The 15,000-nt window shown below is 44.3% G+C and overlaps 1 protein-coding gene and 1 long non-coding RNA gene across 2 annotated transcripts in view; one reads left to right on the top strand and one right to left on the bottom strand.

Annotated features, from left to right (window-relative positions):
- Positions 1–15,000, bottom strand: part of LOC135089364 (homeobox protein araucan-like) — a 137,554-nt gene that overhangs the window by 66,200 nt on the left and 56,354 nt on the right. The gene's annotated exons all lie outside the window — the stretch shown is intronic.
- The window catches only part of LOC135089374 (uncharacterized), a 68,884-nt gene that overhangs the window by 47,200 nt on the left and 6,684 nt on the right, over positions 1–15,000 (top strand). Inside the window, exon 3 of the long non-coding RNA XR_010261485.1 lies at positions 6,303–6,408. This is a non-coding gene — a long non-coding RNA (uncharacterized LOC135089374). The remainder of the gene's footprint in view (positions 1–6,302; positions 6,409–15,000) is intronic.

Here is a 15,000-nt window from a genome sequence, read left to right on the forward strand (position 1 = left end):
TAGTAGCAGTAGTAGTAGTAGTAGTAGTAGTAGTAGTGGTAACAGATGTTGTTGTTGTTCTTGTTGTTGTTGCTATGTTGTTGATTGATGGTAGTGGTGGTGGTGGTGATCGCAGTTAATATTTTATTATCGTTACAGTTCTCGTTTTTGTTGTTGTAATAATTATAATGATGATGATGATGATTATAATATTAATGATTATAATGATGATAATAATAATAGTAATGATAAAAATAATAATAATGACAATAATAATAATAGTAATAATAATAATAATAATAATATTAATAATAATAATAATAATAATAATAATAATAATAATAATAATAATAATAATTCATTATTATTATTGTTATTATCATTATTATTATTATTATTATTATTATTATTATTATTATTATTATTATTATTATCATTATTATTATTATTATTATTATTATTATTATTATTACCATTATTATTATTTCTTCTTTTACACTTATCACTACAACAACAACAACAACTACTACTACTACTACTACTACTGCTACTACTACTACTACTACTACTACTACTACTACTACTACTACTACTACTACTACTATTACTACTTCTACTACTACTACTACTATTACTACTACTACTATTGTTACGAAAACAATAATTGTACAATTTGTGATAGTGATGGTGGTGGTGGTTGCGGTGATGATAGCGGTGACAGTGGTAGTGGTATAAAGATGCAGACGGGGCGGAGGGAGAGCGGCAGGGAAGGCCACAGACGCAAGATGTCGGGCAAGGCATGAGCTGGGCTGCTGCGGCAAGACAGTGTGCCGTGACGTGGAAGGAACTGTATCTCCATATAATATGTCGTTTGTTTTCACTGTATTGTAGCAAATCTTAGGCATACGCTGACTTGAACGTGTGTGTGTGTGTGTGTGTGTGTGTGTGTGTGTGTGTGTGTGTGTGTTTGTGTGTTTTATAGGTCTCTCTCTCTCTCTCTCTCTCTCTCTCTCTCTCTCTCTCTCTCTCTCTCTCTCTCTCTCTCTCTCTCTCTCTCTCTCTCTCTCTCTCTCAATAAATTACCTTTCATCCTTGATTTCATTCCATGGCATTTATAATGCAAGGATCTTCTCCGTGGATTTGTATCAAAGGTTTTATGGAATGGACACTGCCATGGTCATAATACAGACAACGCACAACTCCCACTGCAATGACGAGACGAAAGGTAAAACTTTCATCAACTGTCATGAGCAGTTACCGAAAAAAAAAAAAAGCAAACGAGAGGAATTGCTTCAAGTACCGAGAAAGACACGGAGTTGTTGCCTGGAAGAGTTGTAAAAGCGTGAGCACAGTTTGAGTTAAGGACGTGTTGAGTGTTGAGGAACAGGACCTCAGCTGTCACCTTGTGTGCAATCAGTGCATCCGTCCGTCGCCACTATCTTGGTTGTTATCGTCATCAGGGACGGAAAGACCCAGTTACAGTCAGCGCCACTTCCACCTCACAAGTCTTAGCGCCATTACAGATCCCATTTTCACTGCACCGCTAAGGAGAGAAATGAGAGAAAATGTTAAATGTTCTTTTTGAGTGTTGAGTCACGTATGCACTCATTAACACTCAGCGATACTTAAGCACACTCAAGACCAGAAAACAGAGGCAGCTTGCCACGTACACTCCATCTTTAGGGCAACGCCTTGAGAAAAAAGCATATGCCTAAGTTAACATTAGACCATTACACCTGTTGTCACAAAGGAACTCACCTCGCACACCTCCACTCGCCCCTTGCTGGCCCGCACGTCACACCTTACACTCGATACACTTCTCTCATGTGCACCAATATAATCAACATACCAATTTTCTTCACTGTGTTGTCTTTACATAACCTTCCTTCTTCCTGCCACCGTAAGCAAGCAAAACTGATTGATACAGTTATTGGATTCATCTCGGAATTATTGGCACATCTCACTGGAGCTGCGTCGTCAGTAGTTACAAGAATTGCTCCTCGGCTTCATGTGATCACTTGAAGTACGAAACACAAATCGGATTCGCTCTCGGGCAAGGGGACGACTGGTGGTGAGCACATTTCTCGGAACATGTGCAACGACTCGCTGTTGAGGGAGAGATTCTTACAAGGGACGAGGAATAAGTTGTCAGATGCCAAGAGAAACCTTCTCCTGCCGTCACTCTCACACGCTTTACGGCCTTTTACAATACCGCCTTTATCCCCATATTCAGCCAGGGCCACATTGGCATCCCCCGCCTCCCTCACGACTCACCCGCCGCTGCACACGATATAGACTCTGGGTAGCGTCTCCGCACGGATAAAAGTAACAAACAGTCATGAATACACCGGAGATGTCGAGTCCGATTTTACCAAAATGGACTCTGAGTGCTGGAGAATTAGAGGCGATTATCGGAGCGTGGAAGGGGCGTCAAGGAGGACGCTAGCCTGAGGTCAAGAGGATTCGCACGAAATCTTCTCATTCTAGCGCAGCTCTGTTCCGGCGGGCGTGGCGGTTGACCTCCCTGCTCCCTGCTCCTGCTGTACTGCTGGAGCTGTTGTTCAGGAAGGAGCTGCTGTCTTCCATTCGCCATTGTCTTTGGGTTTATTCTTGGATCCCTGTTCTCTTCTTCTCTCTTTCTCTCCCTTTTTCTCTCTCTGTCTCTCTTCTGTAAGTCACTCACTCCGCAGCGGATGTTTCATTAGCAATTACAGGACCTGTCGAGGATGACGGACCAAATGCTATCTTCACTGTTGCGAGGATCGTTGAGCTATCTACTGTTCCTTCTGCTCCCCTCTAACTTTTTTTTTTCCTCCTCTATCCCTCTCCTCTTTCTCTTACTATTGCCGCTGATCCCCTTCCTCCTCCTTCCACTCTTCTTCCTAGCTGCTATGTCCACCATTTTTTTCCGCCGGTCCTTCCCCCTGTATATGCCTAGTCACTGTTCTTTCCAGCGCTCCTGGTCTTCTGCCAGTCCCTCCCACTCACGTCAGATGAACTGTTCATGTCGAGACACACTTGCTTAGATGATGTAGGTATTATTTTGAAAACAGTGACCTCACAGCTCAAAGTTAGCAGTTCCTTAATGTGTTCCTTTTAGGCTGTATTTTCAGAATTTTATATGAATTTTCTTGATACAAATGGAGATAGTCTCAGAGATTAATGAAGGTGAAAAGTAACCGGTACTTCCTTAGTGAAGAAACATTGTATACATATATAACAGCACCGCAAATACGTAGATGCCTTGAGATTATTGATTTTGAAGAAAATAATAGGAACAAGTTTAAAGTAACATATTCCGCAGTTCTCAGTATTATGTAGAAGGTAAGGATGATAAGAGCTAATTCTCTAATATAACACTTCAATACAAAAAACTTGAAAAACATCTCAGAAGTCTTTTGCAGTGTAAACATTTGAGAGAAGGGGGAAGGGATTTAAACACGACACTATCAGTACAGTACATTAATTACGTAACTCTACACCGTAACTCTGAAGGGGAAAGAAAAGAGAAGCTAGTTCAACTTAATCTTGGCATCGCTGCTTGCTATAAAAGAAAAAGAAATTCTTAATGCGGATAAAATCTAGGTTTCGAATATAGATTATTGCAGCATTAATTAGAAATTTGTTATGTTCATTCAGAGACAAACCCTGTAGAAAATACTGTGACACGGATTGTATAACCTTTACTCTTGGATACGCGAAAACTGAATGAAAAGAAAAGCAAATCAAATCAAAAGAAATCAAATGTTCAGTATTGTTCCTATGTCTTGTCCTCAGTAGCAAACTGAATATATAATAAAATCAGTACCAACCACACGGAGTTTATTCTCTCATCCAGAAGTCAAAGGAAGTGTTGTGTAAGTGTGACGTAAAACTCTTCCAGGTACAAGGTTTTCCTTTCAAATGGCGAACTGGAGTATGATGAGTAAAAAGATCAGTACTTCGGCTTTCGAGTTTCAGCACCACCCGGAAGAGTAAACACTAACTAATACGACTTCATTTAAAATTCGTGTTCCTGATACCATTTCTCGAGAGCACTGGCCCAGGAGATCATTTCCAGACCAGAAGAAAACAGCGAGGTTGCTAGAAAACACTGCGAAGTTTTAAAGGTGTTAGGTTTTACTTGGATAATTTTTCTTGTGCTGATGGATAGTGCATGTGTCCCCAAGTGGATGAGAAATGTTTTTCTTTTTTTTTTCTCGCGTTTTTCTTTAAGACTTCTCTACTCAGAAACTTATGCTAATTGTCTTTTATTGCGTGTAAATTTTGTGTACCGTTTCATTTAACAATAACAAAAGGAGAGTGGCACTAGCGATCACCCTACAGTAAAACCTCAAGATTTTATTTAATCAAACTCCTTAGGTTTTCGTCACCTTTTCTTTGACCTCCTCGAATATTCCAGGATGAATAATGTCCAACCAGAAATTTTACTTGCTTTCACATTTTTGACAACCGCATTGTAGTATTTTGAAGTCAGTCCTGCTGCGAGGATAAGACCACGTTCGTAGCTTCAATTCAAAACTGAACTGATAAACCGAAAGAGCGATGTTGCTACTCCTTCCTCTACTATCACCGGTGTCCTTGTCCGTAGTCAGAGGTCGCCATGTTCCTATTGATATTTTTTCCCTTGTGTGCAGATGTAGTTGTCAATTTCTATCGTCATTTCCTAGTGGCTTGTCTGGCAATTATCACTGTATCAAAGGGAATTTCTTTTATTTTTATTCCCTTCTGCTCTGTTCGATGAGGTAATTCAAGTCGATGAACGTTCTGATTGGTTTGTTTTCGTCGCTTCCGTGACGTAAAAACTTTCTTGAATACGATGACACACACACACACACACACACACACACACACACACACACTCTCTCTCTCTCTCTCTCTCTCTCTCTCTCTCTCTCTCACAAACACACACACACACACAAAGTTAGAAACAGACAAACAAAGCAAGACATGCGAACAGGAAGCGAAAACTCGTAGAACTCGCGTCAATAATCTGGGGAGAACATTAGGTACAAGTAGAGAATGGAAGGAAGGAAAGAAAGAAAAGAATTGTTCAGGAAGAAAGTTGTGCTTTGAAGGAGCAATTTTTTTTCGGATAGAACTAGGTAAAGATGAATGGTGTGCGTGACTTAATAACAAAAGTATTATTGATTTACCTTTGATAAATCGACTTGATATTTGTTGAACTTTCTCCTCCTTATTGTTCGCTTTTCTTCATTGACATTTATTCCTGTCCGTATGTATGATAACGTTGCTTCCCATCACATCATATTTGCGCCAGTGTTCTTACCTCATTTTTCCACGTATATGATTTTTTTTTTTTACCTCTTTTGTTCATGTCCATCATCACTGGCACACGTTTTCAGCCTTGCCATTTTCTCCGCCTTGCGTACTCTGCTCTGCTCGCCACACTCCGCTACTCACCTACGCACCATCTCAACAGATTCCTCTGTACAACAACGACAAATCGTGTATTTTCTTTTCACCGACAAAAAGGTTCTACTTTTTTTCCCCATACACTCTCTTCTCGCCGTCCTCCCCCTCATTCCCTTGTTGTTTTTCCCTTATTCTCCCCTTCCCCTCTTCGTGTCACATCATCATCGGCTCCATCATTCCCTCCTACAATCCAACTTCTTAAAATTTCCGTGTTTCTCCCGGTGCGGTGTCCGGAGAGGCGGGTCGGCCTTCACTCAGTGCGCGGGTGTCGACGCGACCTAATCCTTCATAGTGAGTCTTCCTCCCATCATCTCATTTTCGAGTCATTCCGTCTCGGAGGGTCGTATTTTTGCCGTCATTCTGAACTAATTTTCCTCCCGCCATTATAACGGTGGATGCCTCGCCGTCTTATTGATGGTGATTATTAGTATTGTTTTCGCTACCGAGTTTCTTTTGAAGTTATACATATTTTTTTTATCTTTGCTCATGTGTGTGTGTGTGTGTGTGTGTGTGTGTGTGTGTGTGTGTGTGTGTGTGTGTGTGTGTTTGTATGTGTGTGTGTGTGCGTGTGTGCGTGTGTTGTATCGTGTTGTTGTTTTGCATCGCTGTTCTGATGGAAGTGAATAAAGCTTCGTGTCCCGGTGGTATTATTCATGTATATATTGCCCCGCACTGTCCTCTGTTCTCTGTGTTCTTACCCCGTTTTTCTCCCTGTAATACTGTCCCTGGTGTTGAGCTGCGGCATTGTGTTGCTTGCTGTTCATTTCCTGTCAATCGTCGAGGGCGATTCTTGCTCGCGTCCTTCTCCGTAGTGAGCTTCTTATTTACTGTCTCTTTACTGTTCGTTGCTGATATTTACAGTGTCTCTTTTTCTGTGCTGTTTTCAGTTTGACCTTGATCTTCCCCTCCTGCTCCCCAAACGTTGAGCTATCGGCTGGCGGGATCTCGTGCTCATGCTCCGGAAGTCATGTGCTGAAGGTCTGCACAACATGAGTAAGTACGGCTTTCATTACTCGTGTGTATTATGACATGCAACCATTCTGGCTTGTTCATGTGATGTGATTTACATGCTCCCTGCCAACTCGGCCTTCAGTTAACTTGTCTATTTTACGTGGTTGCTCTCTCATCATACACCTCGGCCACTAACACAAGCTAATGTATTTGATCTTCCCTCGTTGCTGTATAATTTCGCACAGTGAATTTTAGCAAACATGGATATAAAAGGTGGGTGGATAAGTTGATTTCACTTAATCCGTTTGTGATGAGTGAGGAATACTTTACTTTCTCCTTTGCTACATGTTTCTGTTTGCTTTGTATGCCATGGCACCGCTAATCTCAAGACACGCCCCACAGACCCGAATGGCCTCGACGCCGCATAAAGGAAAGGGTATTTCCACATCGCCTGGTAATGATATGGTTCTGGCTTGATTAGGAAGATGATTAGCGCGCACACTCAAGGAACACAGCTGTATGGTAACAAGCCTGGCGTGCTGTGAAAGGAACTGACCAGACAGTGACCTCGTCTGACCATCTGGTGGTATTGACCTTGCGTTGGTGCGGCAGAAAACTGGAAGACTCGCTAACACGCGCTTGGAAAGAACTCACAACGCCTCTTTCCTCCCCGAGCTAATGAAGTAAATGTTGGTGCAAACACAAAAAGTGACAAGTGCATACCCTCCCCTACTTATCCATCCCCTTTGCAGTCCCCTTCCCCTTCAAAACCTTGTCATGCAGGTGGCCGTGCTGCAGATATATTCCCTGACACATAGATGTGCTAAGAGACGGGCGTGTGGGCTGCCGAGGGAAGGGAGGGAAAGCGGTCCGGGATTCTGAAGGGAGGACGCAACTTTGTTTTCACCGCTTGAGTGTATGTGTCAATAATGGAGGAGAGAAGGGGAGGCGGATCAGCGGCGAAGTGTTGGTAACCGAGAAGCAAAATGTGAAGTGGATTTCAGGGCGGTGTTTCAGGGGCTGACAGTTTTTTGGTTATTCCTCGCAGTAGCCTTACCAGAGAGAGAGAGAGAGGGAGAGGGAGAGAGAGAGAGAGAGAGAGAGAGAGAGAGAGAGAGAGAGAGAGAGAGAGAGAGAGAGGAGAGAGAGAGAGAGAGAGAGCAGCAATATCTTTCGTTTGTCTCACTATACACTTTTCCAACTTCACAAAGAAATTCTGTAATCAAGGCAATCAGACCTCACCATTTGATAAGACAAGAAATAAAAGCAAACATAACCACCCACTAAGCTTCTCTCAAATGCGTCTTCGTTACCCATGAGTTTACGTTTGGTCCTAAGAATCCACAGAACGGCTGGCTGGCTGGGTCCTCGCGGGGTCCCCCCACAGCTGAACCAAAAACAAAACCCACCCACTGAGGCCCATTTTCCTCTTAGATTTATTTTCACCGAGGGCCATAACTATTTCCCCTCGTCCTCGTTTCTTTCCTTCCCTTTCCCTGCCCGTCCTTTTCCACCCCTCGCCAGCCTTCCCTTTCTTCTTGTCTCTTCACTGAGTTGGTTTTAATTTGTTTCATAAAAGAAATTATCGTCAGAATGTCACGGATAACTATAAGCTACTTTATTTGGTTCGCATATGGTGATGAGAAATGAGAGAACGTGTGGCAGGGGAACGTAATATTATCGCTACATTTATGAAAGAAAAACTATACAGTGTATGTTTTCAGAGTCAAATTTTGTACCTCAGTCCTGTAGTGAATCAATGGGCCATACATAGGCTTATATTTCTTAACATAAAGGATGTTTCCATTCAAGATAATACGTTGATTTTGTATTAACACAAGGGGGCATTTCAGTCAAGATAGAATATTCATTGCTAGATCAGTACTGAGACCATTTTTTGCCGAGATAGTACGCATGTTCACAAGGTTTTTTGTTTTGATATTTGTTAGATTTAATCCCAAAGCTGTTTAATTTTGGGGTTAAGGCGGGTCTCCATCGGTCTCTGCCTCGTCTACGCACATCAGCTTTGCCTTCACAGTCGATTCTTGCAGCGATAAAAACCCGATGTGGAGTAACTCGAGGAAGCTTTTGGCGATGAACCCCAATGACGACCTCCTTCCTTGGGCGCCGCGGCTGTAACTCCCAGTCTCCTGCATCGTCAGCAGCGAGAGGCGAGGAGGAAAATGGTCGCGGTGAGTGGCGTCATCATCATAATATATCGATGGTGGTCTTGCCTGCTCTTAATACCTTGTTGGTTTTCATTAGATGAAATAAAAATCCATTACGATAACCCTGGAAACCTCTCATCCTATGTCAGCAGCGGCAGGGAGGCAGGGTGAGGTGTGTGTCTGTTTAGGGGAAGGGTTGACAGCCTAAGTTAGTATTTTGCGGTAATATTTTTGTTGTTGGTTTTGTGAATTGGGAAAGCTTTAGTGATCATTGCCTGTACCTTCCTTAAGATGCAATAAGTTTTTAATATCATACATATTATGGTGATAATTCTGGTTTATCATTATAATTGTTTATGTATCCGTTATTACCGTTATTGTTATTATTACATATTACGATGCTATTGCGATCGAAGTCATCCCGCCATTGCGCAAAGCATCACAAGCGGGAAGATTGCATGTTCTGTCTCTGCGGGCCTTGGTAACATCCAGTGTTTTCAGCGTGAAGGCAGACACGTCGGTTAATCAAGGAAATTCCTTACGTCATCTATTCCCGAAAGAAGACTATTGGTGATTATAATTTTGTCTGACAAACAACACCAAAGGAATGGATTTATATAATGATGCCTTAGTGATTTTATTGTCTGCTCCTTCGTGTCGAAATATGACATAGTGCGTCAGTGATTGCGGACAAAAATAAGTCTTTCCTTTTATTGAATATATGGTGTCCTTTTTTCACTTTTCTTGCTGTCTTGTTCGCCGGGGACATATCTGGATGGCAAAATCCATATTTTTTTTATCTTCTTTCCCAATGCTGTTAGTTTACCTGTTCAGCAGATATCCTCATTACACACAGACAATTCCCCTGGTACAATGTCTGCTCTTTGTCATGTATTCCTGGACATTTCCTCAAAAGTGGTCACGGCGGCCACGTGGTTAATGCGTCAAGTGGTCTGTTCTCCTGCCGAACTGACCAGAGGGACGCCATGAAAGAAAACTAAGATCGGAACGACGAAGATTGAAGTTGAGAAGAGACAAATTTGGAGGTAAAGAAAAGAAAAAAAAAGAATTACAGAAGGAGGAAGAGGATGAGGAGGAGGAGGAGAAGGAAGAAGAAGAAGAAGAAGTACAAGTAAGCAAGTAAGAAATACAAGTACTTTCAAGTAAGCGTTAACTGAGAGCAGATGAAGGAAAATTCTAACTAAATTGGATGATTGAGAAAGAGGAAAAGATTGACAGGAGGAGAACGACGAAATGGACTCGAACTTTGACCTTCTGGGTACGAGCAAGTGCAGGCTGCAGCTCGGGCGCCTGCTTGTGGTCATGATGAGGCTCGCCAATAATGTCTCATCGCTCCTCACCGCCTGGCTCTGCACTCCAAGTCCATCATTAAGAATGACTCTTGTTCTGTGTTTGCTTTCCTGCGACTCTCAGATCAGCATTCAGCATATGATGTTTTCCCCGGATATAAGATCGTTTCCTGCCAGGCTTCTCTCTCTCTCTCTCTCTCTCTCTCTCTCTCTCTCTCTCTCTCTCTCTCTCTCTCTCTCTCTCTCTCTCTCTCTCTCTCTCTCTCGTTCCAGTTCCTACTTCTATTACATTTCTTTCAACTTCCCTAACTTTTACAAGCAGTACTCCCTTTCATCTCCATGTCCAGGCACAAATTCATTCCAGCATAGGCCTCATAAACTCCCCTTCCTTCCCTCTCTCGCACAATCTACTCCCCTTCCAGGCCCTCTTTACTTTTGACCCCCTCGCCCCGAGTCCTTCGCTCTTCCTTCTTTCCTTCCCTCGTTTAACTAGAATCTGGCTGACGAGGGCTCATCCGTCAACGCCTTTGGCTCGGGATCATGGGGGGAGAAAGGAACATTCCAAAACATTATATCCCTCCTTCTGCCTTCCTCTTCTCCTTGCCCCCCGCCCGTCTTCCTTACCCCCTCTCCCACTCCCTTCCTCGGCCCCACCTTTTCGCCATTATTCCAGAGGATTCCGTTAATTGGCTCCACCTTTTCCATGTCAGGATGGTTGGCGTCAATTTGCCGCCCGTGTTGATTTTGCTGGGTCAGGCGAGGTCAAGGGGAATGGTTGGGGGAAAGAAAAGGGTGGGAGAGAACAGGGAGAGGGGGAGAGTGAAAGAGAGGAAGAAAGAGAAAGAGCAGACGGAAGGCGGCGGCCGGGAAGGAGGAGGTGGAGAAGAAGGGAAGATTTAGGAAGAAGGGATAGGGGAGTGGCTGGGCCCGGGCGCTGGGTGGATGGGGGAGAGGGTGGTAGTAGGAAGGGAGAGAGGGGGAGGGAGATTCTGTGGCGTCGGGGACATTTGGGGATAAAAGAAGTGTGTTTATAGGGGGATCGAGGTCTTTGGGGAGAGTTGTAAAGGAAGGAATTTTGGTAAGGCGATGGTTGGTGGAGTATTTGGAGCGAAAGTTACTGTGGGGAGGAAGGAAGAGAAGAGGACGAGGAGGGCGGGAAGGGAAGACAAGGAAAGGAGTTGGGGTGCTCAAGTTATGGAGGTCGAAGAAGAAAAGAAAGAAGGGGGAAGAAGAGGGGGAGGTAATGGAGATGGAAATGAATAATTAATAATGATTAGAAGGAAAGTAAGAATTAAATAAAGTGATGAGATTAAAAAGAGACTAAAGAACAAACAGCGAAAACAGCAACGAAGAAAACGTAACATCTTATAAGAAGAGAGACAAAGATGGAGGAAAGCGAATAGCAGCAGTAAATTTATAGAAACAAAAGAAAACCCGGAGGGAATAAAAAGACGAATGTCGGGGGTCGGGAGCGCGATGAAGCAATAAAGAAGGTGATGATGACGGTGATGGCGGAGGGTGAAGGGAGAGAGGGAGGGGAGAAAGGGGAAAATTAAGGGGCAGTTAATTGAGGCTGTTGAAGTTAGGTCAATCATTAATTACAGAAGGGGGAGAAAGGGAGACCCGGCAGAGGAAGGACGATTATAGAGAGCTTCTCATCATCTATCTCCTCTCCTTGCCCCGCCACTCTTTAGCGTGACACTCCTTGCTGCTTTGGTGGAGACAGACATAGAGAGAGAGAGAGAGAGAGAGAGAGAGAGAGAGAGAGAGAGAGAGAGAGAGAGAGAGAGAGAGAGAGAGAGAGAGAGAGAGAGAGAGAGATAGGGAAACATACAACGACTGAACAGCATCATATGTTAGTGTAGGGAAACAGACAACGACTTAACAACATCATATTTTAGTGACAATAACGAAGGCCACAAGAGCCTCTAGTGTCATTACAGCGCAGGATAACTTAACTTTACTGCCCACCTCTCGTCCCTGCACACACACAGCATCCAGCACAACACACCGAGAGCAGAAAGAGTTGGTATCAGAGACCACCTGAACAAAAAAAAAAAAAAAAAAAAAAAAAAAAAAAAAAAAGGAAAAAGAGTAAAAATGCTATACTGTGAAAACTCGTAACGCTAACTCGCGGTGGTGATCTTCCAACGCAAAATTATGAGAGGGTCAGGAATGAAAATGTGTGTGCGTAGTGGTATGAGCGATGCTACCATTGTGATGTTGGTGGTGAGGCTGCTGCTGCGTCCCTCACACTTGCATCACCTTATGAGTTGTTGATCCCTAGTGAGGGGCGAGGCGGCTGTTGTCCTGCGGGATGTGCCTCGCGCCCCAGAAGGGTTGACGGCGACCCAGAGAGCGGAGAGAGTGTCGGGAACGCACGCGAGGAAGGCGGGAACACAGAAACCGAACTCCATAGCAAGAGTGAAAAGAATGAAGGTAGACTGAGATACCAGAAAAATGGGAATAGATAAATTAAGAGATAGGGAAGGAACTGCCTGGGGCGACGTCTCTCTCTCTCTCTCTCTCTCTCTCTCTCTCTCTCTCTCTCTCTCTCTCTCTCTCTCTCTCTCTCTCTCTCTCTCTCTCTCTCTCTCTCTCTCTCACTCGCTTTATACCCTATCCATCTATATTTACATTCGTATGTATTAGAGAGAGCGAGAGAGAGAGAGAGAGAGAGAGAGAGAGAGAGAGAGAGAGAGAGAGAGAGAGAGAGAGAGAGAGAGAGAGAGAGAGAGAGAGAGAGAGAGAGAGAGAGAGAGAGAGAGAGAGAGAGAGAGAGAGAATTAAACGTGTGTGTGTGTGTGTGTGTGTGTGCGTGTGTATAAAAACGAAAAAAAAAAACGGGGGAGAGAGAGAGAGAGAGAGAGAGAGAGAGAGAGAGAGAGAGAGAGAGAGAGAGAGAGAGAGAGAGAGAGAGAGAAGGGTCGGCTCTGTCTCAATTGTCTATCGATTAAATCAGAGCGTCAGCAGTGGTGGCGGTGGTGGTGGCAGCCGCGGCGATGGAGGCGACGGCGGCAGAGGTGACGGTGGTGGCAGCGATTGGAGCAACACCGGCGATGATGCTCGATGCTCACGGCGGCAGCGGCGGTGGCAGTGCAGGGAGCAGAGGGCTTCCTATTAACAGCTCGAGGCAAATAAGCACAAATGTTGCAGCAGATGTACTAAAATTTGACGGCATTTGATTTTTCTTTGCCGGGAAGGGGGGAGGGGGGATGATTGGTTGTGGTGTGAGTGTTGCTGCTCCCTGTATTGTTACGACCGTGCCAATCCTCGTGGTGCCCACTGAAAACACTACTTACTGTCTTTTCATGTTTAAACTTCAGCACATTTTATTTTGCATACTACTTCAGTGCCCGGTACTAGAAAAGTATAACAACTCTTTCGTAATCCTGACATCAGTGGCGTACTCGAGTGTTAGTCAGGGGAAGGGAAGGAAGTGACCACCACGAACAAAGAGATGTAAGCTAATACCGCCGGGAAAAATTAAAACATCCATCATGTGGGAAAGTGGAAGTCAGGGAAGAGAAGTGGGAGGCGTGACACGGAGACGAGATGGACGCCTGTCACCCGCCACGAGGCCGAGGGCGAGGAACAACCCCTGCGACGCTGTAATGAGTCCCCACGAGGACGCTAAGCAAACAGGGCGCAGGTACACACACGCCACCACACACACACACACACACACACACACACACACACACACACACACACACACACACACACACAAATCAGAGAGGAATAACGCATAAGGGAAATTTCGATAAACTCTAGAATATGCGTCCATAAACTCACGGAATGCGGCGCACCACCTGGAGGAGGAGGAGGAGGAGGAGGAGGAGGTGAAGCAAGAAAAAGAAGAAGAAGAAGAAGAAGAGGAGGAGGAGGAGGAGGAGTGAGGGGGGTAAAGGGTAGTTTGCAAGTATTACCGTTTTTTACGCTCATCAGCGCAGCGATTTATCCTTCCCGTAACTCCCTGCCTTGACAGAATAAATCTCGCACATGAACAAGAGAGTATGTTGTATGGTGTCATTAGGGAGCGGCAAGAAGAATTAAACTTTTGATAGGGGACATAACTTGCCGGATAAGCGAGGACCTGCGTTTGTCCATTAGCCTGATTTACAAGTGGATAATCCGCTCCTCTGACTCCCTCAAGTGCCGGGGTGGAAATTTGCAACATTTTTGACACATCCTGGAACAAGTCCATTCCGCGTCCCTGATGAGGGACCTAATTTTTTTCAGGTCGCCTCGAGAGACTTTTTAACCCGAGGATGGGTCCTGATTGCGGCTCTCCCTGATGGGGCTGATAAGTGCTGTGAATCAGAGTCTGCAGGGATACAATGACTCTTATTGACGAGAGATTTTGTGCATGTGGGCTCAGGTATGAGTGCGGAAGTGGGTGTGGAGTGTGGGTCTTGACAGCGCCACTTGTCCATATTCTCCCACTCGCTCATCATTCACGCTGTTCGCAGTGGGGAGGGTCATCCATAACCCTCCCATTGCCTCCTTCTATCCCTCCTCGCCGTCCTTCCCCTGGCAGCAGTGGGCCACCAACTGCTCCTTACTGTAATTGTACTCCTGTCAGTAATTACTATAATGAACCGTATCATCCCCGTCTTTAGGAAGCAATCAGATAATGGGAGAATTGCAGGGTTTTCATGTATTGTTTAACTGGGGAAAAAAGAGTACTTTTACAACATGTTCATTACAAACATTAACATCTCAAGACCCAAGAACGAGAAAACAAAAACGAGTAAAACGTCTATTATAGAGAAATTATGATGATTTTGATAAACGTTGCACAAACTACCTCTCCTTTCCTCCCGTCACACACTGCGCACAGGGCAAAGTTGACCTCAGCAACCCACCAACCACTGTGCAACCAGCACGAGGAACATCACAGCGGGAGGCAAGGCAGGACTCGAGAAAGAAAACAGTGAAGAACATAAGAATAAACGAGAAGGAAGTGGGAAAACATTACTGAGAATAAACTATAAAGAAAGAAGAATTAGACGGAAAAGAACAGAGATTGTGTACAGATTTCGTTGCATAATAAGAAGAGAGACAGAGAGAGACGCACAATCCCTGGCCATCCTTCACTATACGCGATAAGCTTAAGGTGGTGGATGGCAGGGCGGCAGGTTATACTCCCTCTG

The sequence above is a fragment of the Scylla paramamosain genome, chromosome 3 (genome assembly GCF_035594125.1).
Source record: "Scylla paramamosain isolate STU-SP2022 chromosome 3, ASM3559412v1, whole genome shotgun sequence".
Taxonomy (NCBI): domain Eukaryota; kingdom Metazoa; phylum Arthropoda; class Malacostraca; order Decapoda; family Portunidae; genus Scylla; species Scylla paramamosain.